The sequence below is a fragment of the Eschrichtius robustus genome, chromosome X (assembly GCF_028021215.1).
Source record: "Eschrichtius robustus isolate mEscRob2 chromosome X, mEscRob2.pri, whole genome shotgun sequence".
Lineage (NCBI taxonomy): Eukaryota > Metazoa > Chordata > Mammalia > Artiodactyla > Eschrichtiidae > Eschrichtius > Eschrichtius robustus.
The window spans coordinates 117,615,713-117,628,525 of NC_090845.1; the positions used below are offsets into that span (position 1 = coordinate 117,615,713).

General features: G+C 37.6%; 1 protein-coding gene across 4 annotated transcripts in view; it reads left to right on the plus strand.

Annotated features, from left to right (window-relative positions):
- Positions 1-636: 636 nt before the first annotated feature.
- CCDC160 (coiled-coil domain containing 160) overlaps positions 637-12,813 on the plus strand; it is a 47,766-nt gene continuing 35,589 nt past the window's right edge. For 2 of the 4 annotated variants that reach the window (XR_011072270.1, XM_068533411.1), the window contains exons 1-2: positions 637-693; positions 8,086-8,301. The gene's annotated coding sequence lies outside the window, so the exon portion shown is untranslated. The remainder of the gene's footprint in view (positions 694-8,085; positions 8,302-12,813) is intronic. The other 2 variants (XR_011072269.1, XR_011072271.1) reach the window with 2 other exon arrangements.

The window sequence follows — 12,813 nt, forward strand, 5'->3', positions numbered from 1 at the left end:
TTTGCAATTTTTGAAATGATGTCTAAGTCAACAGGAAAACTGATGATTTAAAAATTCACCATGGAAGGACACAGTTTTCTTTTTTAAAAATCATAGAATTTATAACCCTAACTTGGAGCTCTGTGTATATTTTTATTTTTTCAGAAGAGAGTGATCTGTCCATAGCCCCCCAACTTTTTCAAGTCCTAATGAATTTAACTACTTGAAACTTTACTCCCAAGATTTAAAATATGATTCACATCACTAAGACAAACGGTTCCTTTATTGCTGTTAGTGATTCCATTTCTATAGCTGCTACTTATTAAACCATCTTTAAGAATTAAAACGGTTTATGTGCTGCTAGAAGATTAAAGCAAGAAGAAAGTGTGGAAGTTACGATTTAAGTATGGGTTGCATATTTGTGAAAATGTTTAGATATCAAATTGATAAACTTGCTGAACTAAATAACATTATTATAGGATATGTTTTAAGTATTCAAGAACTCAAGGTTAAAGAAGCAAACATGATATGTTGGTATGTGTTACAAAAAAATACTGTACTACCGCGTGTTAAACCTTTTTATGTTTTTTATAATTAATTAACTAGACCAAAGTTCAATGCTTCCTTGGAGGATATCAAGGCTAATAAACAAAGCCATTTTAAATATAGAGTCTGCTTGTTGATTTTGGAGAAACAGCAAGACAAATAATCCTGGTGAGTATCTAGGGTTAAATTATATTTTTAGAATGTAATACTTGACTAATCTGTAAATCCTTTTATATTTATTTCCTTTGCAATTTTGCTTTAAAGACTGTTTAAACAAAAGCATAGAAACCACTAGATCTTGAGGAACAGTAGCATGTAGCTTCTTTAGAGTAAGATATACACCTTGCCTTCAGACTGAATTATAATCTTTGAGGCTTTCTTTAATTTGGTCGGAAAGAAAATTTGTTTTCTTCCTCTGCATATTTTAATCATGTTTTTTCAGTTGTTGGCAATATACTTATTCTTCTGACATTATATTATTTATTAGTGTATCTGGATGTTATATCTTTTATTAGTAACTAGATATATCCTTTTATTTATATCCTAACCCAAATTATTTACAAAAGTTTAATGTGTCTAAGGATAATCAACAAATTAGAAATTGAGTAGATCCCATCAGTTTGGTTAATCACTTAACAAAATGAGACCAATTTTTATTTGCTATATTTGTCCCACTCAACTAATTACCCTTCTTCATTAAGCTTCAAAAGGCTCTTCTTTAAACAGTGGTTTATAACATCTTTAAAATCTGCTGGGGGGGGGAGTCAATACATTTACTTGATTGTTACTTCTGTGTCAGAAATTTAAATATAAAAGTTAAGAGAATACATTTTATGTTTTGGTTCCTAAACAAAGTGTCCTATTTATGGTTGTTTTGTTCTACAGTTCCTTGGTTTTCTGCAATTTCAACTATTTCATTTACAATTCAAACCCACCATTCTTAAACTAATCTCCGTACTTGATTAATCCCTGCATGCCTACTGCATCTTTCTTTAACTCCAGTAACAAAGTTACCAAGTATACACAAAAGTCTTGATGTTTAAGATCTAAAGCTCCTAACAAATTAATCCTAAAATTAATTTTGCTGGCTTTTAACACTATCATATATTTGCAGCTGCAGAAATTAATCCTAGTATTTGACAGATTATCACAATTTTTGAAAAAAAAATCTCAAATTCCAATTTGTCTTTCACTTTGCCTAACTCTTGGTCAAGTTTGTATGCCCTTTCAATACTAAGTTTATGATGAAATACTGTACGTAACAGCATTAAACCTTGAAAGGACATAGCAGAGTATCTTTCAAAGGATAGTTTGAGCCAACATTTTAGGTTGGCAAGATCCTTAGTGGGCATCTAACCTAATCACTTCATTTTACAGACAAAGAAACTGAGACCCCCCCCCCAAAATAATTTGCCTAAGATGCCTCCACTAATTGTCACAGAGCCAGATTAAAGAAAACCACTATGTTGGTTCATTTGAAAAGAAATCTAGATAGTTTTTGATTTATTTTCAAGCTCGATTTTCCCGTAGGGCTGTTGTGAAGATTAAATGAGATAATGTGTGAAAGCAACAGAGTGATCACAATGCGTGAGTGCTCAATAAATGTTCTTTTTCCTTCTTTTCTCTTTCCTGCTGATGCCCTATGCCTTATGATCAGCCTCCTTGCCAAGACCCCAACTTCTTACTGTCAAGATTTGGGGCACCAGAGTGCAAGCAAGGCACTGAAAGAGAGTTTTGGGAGACTTGCGCTATCAAAAATGTAACAATCTAATCATCCTCACGCTTTAACTATGATCTGATTACACCAGCTGAAAAGACACACAAACTGTCATCCTCCTACTCAAGTGTTCCAAGGAACCTGGCTGTTGCACAGGGAAATGGGTACATTTCTGACCCCCTGCCACCCCCAGTCTAGATCGGGATCCCCAATCATGATACCAAGTAATAATGAGCATTTGACCATCAAAATGCAACTTTATGTTCAAATTCATAACCTGCAAACTGAAATTTGCCTCCTGTGTTACTTGCGTCTTAGATTTCTCTTCAACTATACAGTTAAAAAGGAGAAACACAGCTCACTCTCTGATGCCTTTATATGTACTAGCTTGACATTAAAAGAGCTGTTAATATTGTATAAACTGTTATACCATCTGTGTTATAATTCTGCCTCATCAGGTTTTATGGAATGCCCCCCCTCCATTTCCTTCATTCCACCAGGCATGTCATCAAAGGAGAATAAATTAAGTATTGTGCCAGAAAGTGTGGTCTACTTTCTAAAAGGCATCTATCTCTAGCTTTCAGAAATGCCTTTTGGAATGAGCAATGTGGAAACAGTGTCCCCATTGTTGTATAGGAATGTCATGAATTGGATCCCCACCCCAGCCTTTTATAGAGAAAAAGAATAAAAAGCGTTCATCTGAGTTTAAAATTATCATATTTTATAGCATATGCTAACATGCTAATGAGATGAGGTATTATCACATCTTTGCTGAGGCCATTATGGATAATTGAGCTTTGTCCATCCGCCCCACTAGCTTGTAAACTCTGTGATGGTGGAGACAACTTCAACTTTGTAGTTTTATGAGACCCTTTCAGAGTGTGTTGACACTTCCACTGTTGGTCTAGTGACTAGGTTGAATATTTGTATTGGGGGATATCAGAAATGGCAGCTCTCTTCCACTTTGTAAATTCTATTTCAACACTAAGTGTTTACTAACGACCAAAAACCATATGTAAAGCACTAGATAACATGAGCAATTCTTTAACTCTGTCTAAAAATATATAACTGAGAGATCAAGCAATGTTCCCCTAGTAAATAAAGATAACTCTAGGGAATTTCTTTGTAAAGATTTAGACAGCTCGCAGAGAAGTTCCTTTTGGTGGTTAGGAATAGAAAGGCGTAGGGAAGATTAAGGAAAGCCAGTTCAAAGTGTTAGAGAGCGGTTTTTGCATCTCAAAGAGGGGGAGGGGTTGGAACTCTTAAGAAGACTGAGGCTGGGAATTGGGGCTTTTCCCTTCCCGCTGACTGCTTTAACCTACCCTCTCCCCAAACCCTGCGGTAGTGTCGAAAGGGACCGGGAGTGAGAATCAGGAGATCTCAGCTTGAGTCTGCTCTCTGTCACTAACTAGCTGAATGACATTTAAGCAAATCACTTACTAGATTACCTCTGAGGTCTCTTCCCACTCCATAAATCTTCGCTCTTTATCTCATTCCCCCCTCTTTTTTGTTCTTCCTTTCCCCCCTACCCCCCACCCCTTCTTCCTGGTCTTCCTTTTAACTGCAATAATAGTAATAATGAATTAGTTACCTCTGGAGAGAGAGTTGAGATGGTGTGTGGAGAATTAATGGAGACTTTGGCTTTTTATCTCTCTCATGAACTTTTTTCTTTATTTCCGTCCATTTTCTTTATTGATTAAATGACGATTTCTCATAAATTTAAGGTGCTTATTACATTTAAGTATTCAATAATCTGCCAAAAATGTTCCTCTTTCGTGGATATAAATGTTAACACAAAACACTTGGTCACAAAGAGTGCAGTAAATCAGGAATTAATGTGGCATAATTCCACATAGGCCTACTATACAGAAAAATACTCCACAAGAGTGAGGATTGGAACCCGAGGCTCCAGTTGCATTTTACCTCATCTTTTAAGCTATAAATAAGGGGTTTCATTCACGTAAGTCATCAGAAAGATTCTGGGAACCCCTCTGACTATGACTGTGTCCAAGGTGGATTCATACTTCACCTCGTGACGTGGACACACGATTGGCAGAGATGTGGGCAGATCAGTGGTCTCTAGGTCTCTCTCCTCCCATTCTTTAAGGGCCATTTCAAGTTACACCTCCTGCAGCAAGCTTTCTTTGTTAAATCCAGCAAGCAGTGATTTCTGCCTTCTCCGAACTACCATAGCCCTGGAGTTCCATTTTGTTTCAACTGTGTACTTAGGTATTTAGAAAGAGAATAATGATCTGTTTGCAGAAAATGGGGTCGACAGAGGTTGAGTGAGCAACTCATGTCTCCACACACCTTGCTCAATCACTCCTTCTCAGCAATCCCAAATGCCACAGCTCCGGGAGATCTCTGCCCCTTCATTTGCTTCACATTCACAAAGTCTGCTCTTCACTGCCACTTGGCCCCTAAGAAATGGTCTCAGCTGCTACCCCTACTCCATCAGTTACCTTAAACAAGAGATACCAATACCCAAAATGTGAAATCTTTGGTGATCCCATCGTCTTATCATTCATCAGCAGAATAGCCTGGGTAGATTTTTCACCTAAACTCAAGACAGATTTACTAATTCAGACCCCTCACCCCAAAAAACACAGCAGGCAAAGATGTTAATCACCTGTAACATTGATTGAGGGTTTACTATGTGCCAGGCACTGCTCTAAATACTTTATATAAATATCTCCCACTGTGACCCTATTAGATAGGTAATTGTTACTGTTACCCTTCCGTTCTAGATGATGAACTGAGGCTCTGACAGGATACGTAATTTGATATGATGGAGCCTGTGCTTGAAGCCAGGCTGACCTGTCACTCAGCACCGTTTCAGAAATCTTTATCCTCACCCCAAAAGAGACACAGCAAAGCTATGATGGGAGCATGCGGATGAGTAAATCAGAGTAAAGCCCAGTGCTGGTGGCAGCGATAGAAGGTGACTTCTCTGAGAGCTTCTGGGAGGAAGGGAAATAGAACTTTCTGGGACAGAGTCACATGGTAGTTTAGCCTCCAGTGAGAGACTTACTGGGGAAAAAATTTTAAGGGCAGGGACAGTTGGCTCCTTTAACACTTTAGAGCAGTGCTATCCAATAGAAAGATAATACCAGCTGAACGTGTAATTTAAAATTTTCTTATAGCCACATTAAAAAAGTAAAAAGAAGACTTCCCTGGTGGTCCAGTGGCTAAGACTCCACGCTCCCAATGCAGGGGGCCTGGGTTCGATCCCTGGTCAGGGAACTAGATCCCACGTGTGGCAACTCAGTGTTCGCATGCCGCAACTAAAGATCCTGCACGTGGCAACTAAAGATCCTGCGTGCCTCAACTAAGACCCAGCGCAGCCAAATAAATAAATAAATAAATATTAAAAATAAAATTACAAAGTAAAAAGAAACAGGTGAAATTAAGTTCACCACTCTATTTTATTTAACCCGATATATGCAAGATATACTTATTTGAATATGTAACCAATATAAAATTATTAATGAGATATTTTACCTTTTTACCAAATCTGGTGTGTATTTTATATTTACAGCACATCTCATTTCAGACTAAATGCATTTCAAGTGCTCCATAGCACACGTGGCTGGTGGCGACCATATTGGACAGCAAAGCCTTAGGGGATTTTCGCTGCCTTGTGGCCCCGACCACGCTATTAATAGCACCAACTACTCTTCCCTCTTTCTTATTCATTATGCACAGCATGGCTGTTAGCTGTTAATATTGCTTTCCCAGTGTTTCCAGGTCATCAAGCCCCATCTCTGTTAATAACAGGTTCACTCTATATCCATCTCGTAACAACAGCTAACATTTATTGAATATGTATTATGTGCCAAGCACGCTTTTAAGTGCTTTAGCTTTATATATATTGTCATAAAAATCCTCACAGCGACCCTATAAGCTAAGCTTTTTACCATCTCCCCATTTTACAATTGAGGAAACTGAAGTTATTTAACTGTCAAAAGCCACACAACTGGTAAGTGGAGGAGCCATGACTGAGGAGCCCTACAAGTTTAAACACCTCTGCACCCCACTCCCACCGGGCCATACTCTAGAGCCAGAGCCACAGACAGCTGGTTAAGGAGCACTTCATCTAACTCAGTGACAGAAGTATAACTTGGTCTCAGGTCCTCCTGGACCATGCCAGACCTGTGAGGAATTTGGACACAGCTGCTTTCCTTTTCTGTGGTGGTTGCCCCTAGCAACTAGTACATAGTACAATATATAGTGTTTGTGTCTATCTGTGTGGGTCTGTACCTACACACACACACACAAAGATCAAACACAAACTGTAGAGAGTGTTCATAAAATCCAGAGAATTGTAGAGCCGGAAGAGCTCTGAAAGACCAATCTCATCAAGAAAGTGCAGTGCAGCCAGCAGTTAAAGAGACCTGCTCAAAGTTACACAGCTGAACTGGAACCCAGATAATCTGACTTCAAGTAATTTAATATCTACTAAATACCTCTTATGCAGGGTGCTTCCTACCTGAAAGATAGGAGTTGCAACAGCGTAGCAAGTCTATTCTCACTAATATAGACTTTATCAAATGTTTATCTTCCCTGCCAAAATAGCGTTTTTTTTTATTGTGTCAGCATCTACAAAAGGCATTCGTGTTGTTTAGAAATTTAAAATTGGAGAACTTGGAGTTAAAGTGCATTCCCCTTGCCTTTCCTTGTTTACGCTGCTAGTTAGGCATTTACACTGTTTCCTAAATGTTTCACCAGGCCAACCCCATATTAAATTCTTTAAGGATTATGACACCATCGTACACTTATTTAAATTCACAAATGAAGTTCTTTAAGGATTAAGACACTGTCATACATTTATCTAAATTCTGAGCCCATAATAAACATGTAATTAACAAAATTGAAATTGCACAATTATCAGTATGAAGCGGTTGGATTTAGCCCTTTCGTTTTATAGATTTTTTTTAATGATGTTAAAACGCACTACTCAGCATTGTTACCAGCTTGACCTTTAGATTAGTGCTGGTCGCCATTTCAGCCAAAGGGACAGCAGTAATATCGCACAAAGATTCTTTCTTTCAGCAACAAACTAGCCATCGCTCTTTCCTCGGATCCTTCTATTTCAAAGTGGAGAGCTTGACCATAGTTTAAATGTTAAAATGTTTCCCACTTAAGCAGAAAACACACTTGATTTCGTATAAAAAACCTCCGCTTTTATATATTATGTTTCAAAGTGGAGATGGCTGTGAAACTTGAGCCCTGACATACAACCTCAACCTGACTTTTTAAAAGTGCTCAGAAAACCGTTCTTCTAATAAGCATGAGAGCCCTCTCTTTAATGATTTTTTTGCCTGCCTTGCATCATTTATTCTAAATCATTAAAAAATCAAAATAGTTTACATTAAATAAATCTTAGAGTACAAAAGAGGATGGTCTCACTCATTGTTGGATAAAGACTGAAAAGGCTACTGAGCTAGTTCCAGGGTAGAATAGAGACTCAGTAGTGACAGCTTAATTCTCAGGAGCTGTTACTTAACAGAACTTTAAAAAGAAAAATGACACATTCTTGAATTATTTATAAAAATCATGCAAAAAAAAAACACCCCACTTTAGGGACCATGGGAAATTCGTTTTGTCCTTGCTTTTAACATTTTCAGAGCCTATCTCAGTGAACAAAGTGCTAAGTCCAAAAACAAATGAATTAACATTTAGGTGGTTGAGCAAGACTTCTGTCTTTTGTTTATTGCCGTTTGATTTTTCTTTTTTTTAGTAGCCCATTGTAAAAGCCCTGGGGCACACCTTCAGAATACATGAATAATGTCAATAATAACTAATACAGCCTGCTATGGAAAATACTGTTTTCAAAACCACAGGTTAGTTCCTGGAAGTCAGCCGGTCAGAGAAAGGATGTGGTGTAGCAGCAAGTTTAAATAGCTTGTGCAACAAAAGGAAGAGAGATCTGTTGACTTCTGCCTCCTAGAGGGTTGAAATCGGAAAGAACTATACTTAAATAGTTCATTCGGAAAGCATCAAAGATGAAGAATCCATCACATTTTGAAAAGCTTCACTCATCACTTTTGGGAATTCAGGTGAGAGAGGAACTAATGTATCAGGATAATGATAAGATGAAAATAAGCGTGTTAACTTCGGATTCAACGAATCAGCCCGGTTCATTTTTGTTGTTACATGAAAGGCACTGATATCACTTTTTAAATGAGCCCCCAGCTCCCATTTCTTATTGTTGTGAACTGAAGGAGTCATGGTAATTCACCTGGCTTTAAAATTTCTCGCAGTTGTTGAGTTCTGCAGCCAAATAAGTTCCACAAAATAAACTCGTCGCAGGCACAGGAAAAGCAGCTCTTTTGAAAATACCTTGTGATCAGGCTCTAGGTCACGACCTGGGTCTTGAGAAACTTGAGTTAGTAGATGTTAGTTTTTCTTAGCTCTTTGTTTACCCTGGACTTAGACATTTTGTATTATTAAAAACCTGTGGCTTTTAAGGACATTCTATTTATCTTTCCAGGCTTTTTTGATGGAAATGCCTGGATTTTCTTGGAAACAGGGATTTTATTGTGGATTCCTGGTGCCCCTTGGAGAGGCTTATTTTTCTGGACAATAGTTTTCCTTAGTGTCACTACTCTTTTCATCTCCCAATGATCACAAGCTCCCAAGGTCGAGAAAAGTGCATCCTTTTGTTCTAATGAATCTGAAATTCCATTTTAAAAAGTCTGCAAAAGGGGCTCTTGGTTAGTAACTTAAGGCATAATTCTATTGCATGAAGTATCCAGAGGGGTTAGCCTTCAAGACATTTGGAGAAAAAGAAAAGCCAGCTCAGTTAAAGTCAAAAATTTAGCAGCAGTGTTCATAGTTTGATCATTGCTACTTAAGGATTTTAATCTTTTATTATCTGTACTTTAAAGTGTGTTGTACTACATAGGCATGCTTGCCTTTGTTAAAAGAATAGGACCCAGTAAACTGGCATAAAGAAGTAAATTACCATTGCCTCTGACTATAAATGGAATGTTCATGGTGTGAAAAGTTCTATTTGCTCCAGACTGAATCTCTCGCCCTCATTAGAGTATGAACATTAAAGTGTTTTATGAGTTTGTGTTGTATGTTATTTTCATCGATAACTCAGTCTTCCAGGGAAAAGTGAATAACCATTTTTTAGTTAAAAGCTGCCCCACTAGCCAATAGCCACATGTGGCTATTTTATATTTTAAGTTTAATTAATGAAAATTCGACAACACAAAAAAATGCAGTTCCTCAGTCTCAGTAGCCACATTTCACGTACTCAGTAGGCACATGCAGCTGGCGACTCCTGTACTGGACAATGAAGATACAGAATGTTTCCATCATTGCAGAAAGTTCTACTGGACAGCACTACCTCAAAGGGTACTTATTCTCTGACATGACTCTTAACACCTGGCAGCAGAAAACGCTGATGATTGTTATAGCTTGCCGTTCACAGAAGCCCAACTTTCTAGAAGCTGAATGGTGTCTCTTCTCCCCAGTCATAATGTAGAGAAATTCACTGGGGCTGGTAATTTGGTGTGATTATTAAGAATTCTGAAAATTTCCCTCAGGAGTTTTTTGTTACTCTAAACTATAATTAAAAATAAACAACCAAACCAAACCAAACCAAATCCCTCAGTGCCATCTAGCTTTGATTAAGCAAGGAAGAAAGGTAGCTTCTTCGATTTTTTTCCTAACCAGGCTATGTAGAACAGTATAGATACCGTGTTTGGTTGGCATACATTAAATGCACACAAAAATTATCATTGAGGATTATTAAGATAAGATACAGTGGTAATATGTTGTAAGGTGACTACTGTTTAAAATATCCATGTGATACCATTTTTTTAAAAAATCACCTATTTGGCCTTTTCCTTTTTACAGTAACAGTTACTTCCTTTTAGTCTTTCAAAACATTGTGTCTCAGAAATAACTACGCTAATTAGCTTGGTTTTCTATGCTTCCCAGGTTTGTGATCCCTTCAATTGTTCACAGGTCCTTTATCTATTCTACAGCCCAACTGGCTTGCTCAGGATTCCTTGAATATATCCTGTGCTTTCCTCATCTCCAGTTTTTGCTCATGCCCTTCTTGCGATCTGGAATGCTGTCTCCATCTCTGTCTTTCTGAGACTTATCCATTCGTCAAGGCCCATTTGAAGTGCCACCTCTTCCTGATCCCTCCGGGTGAAGTGACCCCTCCTTCCTCCGAATTTTAACAGCATTATAATTAAGTGTCTCACCTCCCTTACTGGACTGTAAGCTCGTTGGCACAAAGATCTTGGTCTTAGTCATCACTGGATCCCTCTACATAGTCGGCACAGGGCTGGTGCTCTAGACTTGGAAAATCCTAGCAATATTCTAAATATACACGCAAGATTTCTTTGAACTGCATCTGCACTGACAAACCAAAGGCAGTAGCATTGCACATTTGGCTTTACATTAAGTTTTAACAAATATTTCACCCAAGCCAATTCATTTTGGCTTATAGATTATATAGATCATATTACCGCAGTTATAGATATATCGACCTACAATATTGTACTCATGTGAGCCAAAGAAGAAAGAAATTGGGCTTCAGCAATATGAATTCTGATTCTAGTCAAATCTAGATTGTATTAACACTTGACAAGATAACATTTTTCGTGTATCAGGTTGGCAAAGACTAAGAAGAGCTTGATAAAGCAGTGTCGGTATGGAGAAACAGAGACTCATTTATTTCAGATGGGGATGTAAATTGGCATAATTTCTGTGGAAGGCATAAGGTAATTTGGTAATAGCTATCAAAATTTAAAAATGGAACAAACAATTTTACTTAAAGAAATGTATTCAACAGTCACCCTTCCACCACTATAGCAGAATGCTTATGGTCTCTTGAGGGAAGTACGCAGCACCATCTAGGAAGTGCTCTTGCCAAAGCATTGAACCTGAATCTGATGAGGCCTGCTTATCAAACTACCAGTTTGGAGGAAAGACGAGGAAGAGAGGAGAACACGTTAAACAACACCGTGCAAGGCAGTTAGCAAAACCCAGCATGCGGAAAACTGCAGGACAAACAAACCAGTTTTGCCAACAAATAATTGCAAGGGGAAAAAAAGGGAGGGAGAATTTCTAAATTAAAAGTGACTTAAGAGGCATGTCCATCAAATGCACTATGTGGACCTTGTTTGGATTCTGACTTTTAATAGATCAGCTGTAAACGATTGTCCTTAGGGGAAATTTGAACACTGACAGCATGTTTTTGATATCAGGAAATTACTGTTATTTTTTAGGTATGGCAATGGTATGTGTTTATTTTTTTAAAGAGTCCTTATCTCTATAGATACATAAAGAAATATTTATGGAAGAAATTTGCCTCAAAATAATGTGGTGGGGGACGTGGAGGAGTATAGGTGAGTCAATTTTGCCTACGAGTTAGTTGATTACTGTTAAAGTTGGGTGTTCAGTATACAGGAGTTCATTGTGTTGTTTCTCTACTTTTGTGTATCTTCTACATTGGCTTTTTAAAAAGAGCGAGGTGTAATGTTTTACGACAGTATTGCCTGTAATTGGAAAGAAACCTATAAACAACCTATATATCTAGAATAAGGACTGGTTAAATAAATTAATGTATAGTCACACAATGGAATACTGTGATATTGTTAAAAATAAAGATAGATGGATCGACAGGTAGATCTGATATGGAACAATCTCTCAGATATAGCAAGTAAAAAATAATGTAGAAGAATATGAATAATATGTTCCCATTTATGCAAAAAGGAGGGGATAAATATACACATATGTACATGTATTTGTATAGGTTATTTCTAAAGGTATTCTTAAGAAATTGCTAACAGTGGTTGCCCCTGCATAAGGGTCTGGGTGTTACAGGAGAAAGGAGTGAGATAGAGACTACTTTTGACAACTTTTCTAATTTAAAAAAATACTTCTCATTTTTTCACACTTGAAAATATGGCCCAGGATAGTAGTTAAGAGCTAAACTTCTTGAGTTGACTCATGTTCATTGCCAAATAGATGCTAGAAAAAATTTTGCTGACTGGTAAAAGTTTGGGAGTTAGAACACATTTTGAAATTATCTGTAAATTGGCAAGCATTAATGCTCTCCTTTGTGTCAAAGGAAATGCATGCATTTCTCACTCACAAATGAGAGAAACATTCCCATTTGGAGATTCCCCAGAGGGACCTATGTTTATAACTAAACACATGTTTTCAAGGGCTACGAAGCTGCAGAGGAAATTCGACCCTCTAGGGCAGTGGCAGAGATAATCCAAAACAGCAGATAATCCAAACTTCATAATATTTTGTTTTGAAATGCATAATATTATTTTTAGAAGCAGGCCATTTATGTTCTTAATTATGTTTTGCTGAGGGTAATAGACATATTAAAGTGAATTTGTAGTCTCTGAGCACCCACCAACAGAAGGTGGTGGAAGACATGGGCCAGAAATCTGCTTTGTGATAGAGGAGATACTGATAACCTATAACTGGGTCAGGAGGGCGTGACTGTAGATTTTTATTTCACTTCCCATCACCATGTAGACATTCTGCCTTTGCCTTCCTATGACCTCCTCTCCAAAATCTTTCTGAGA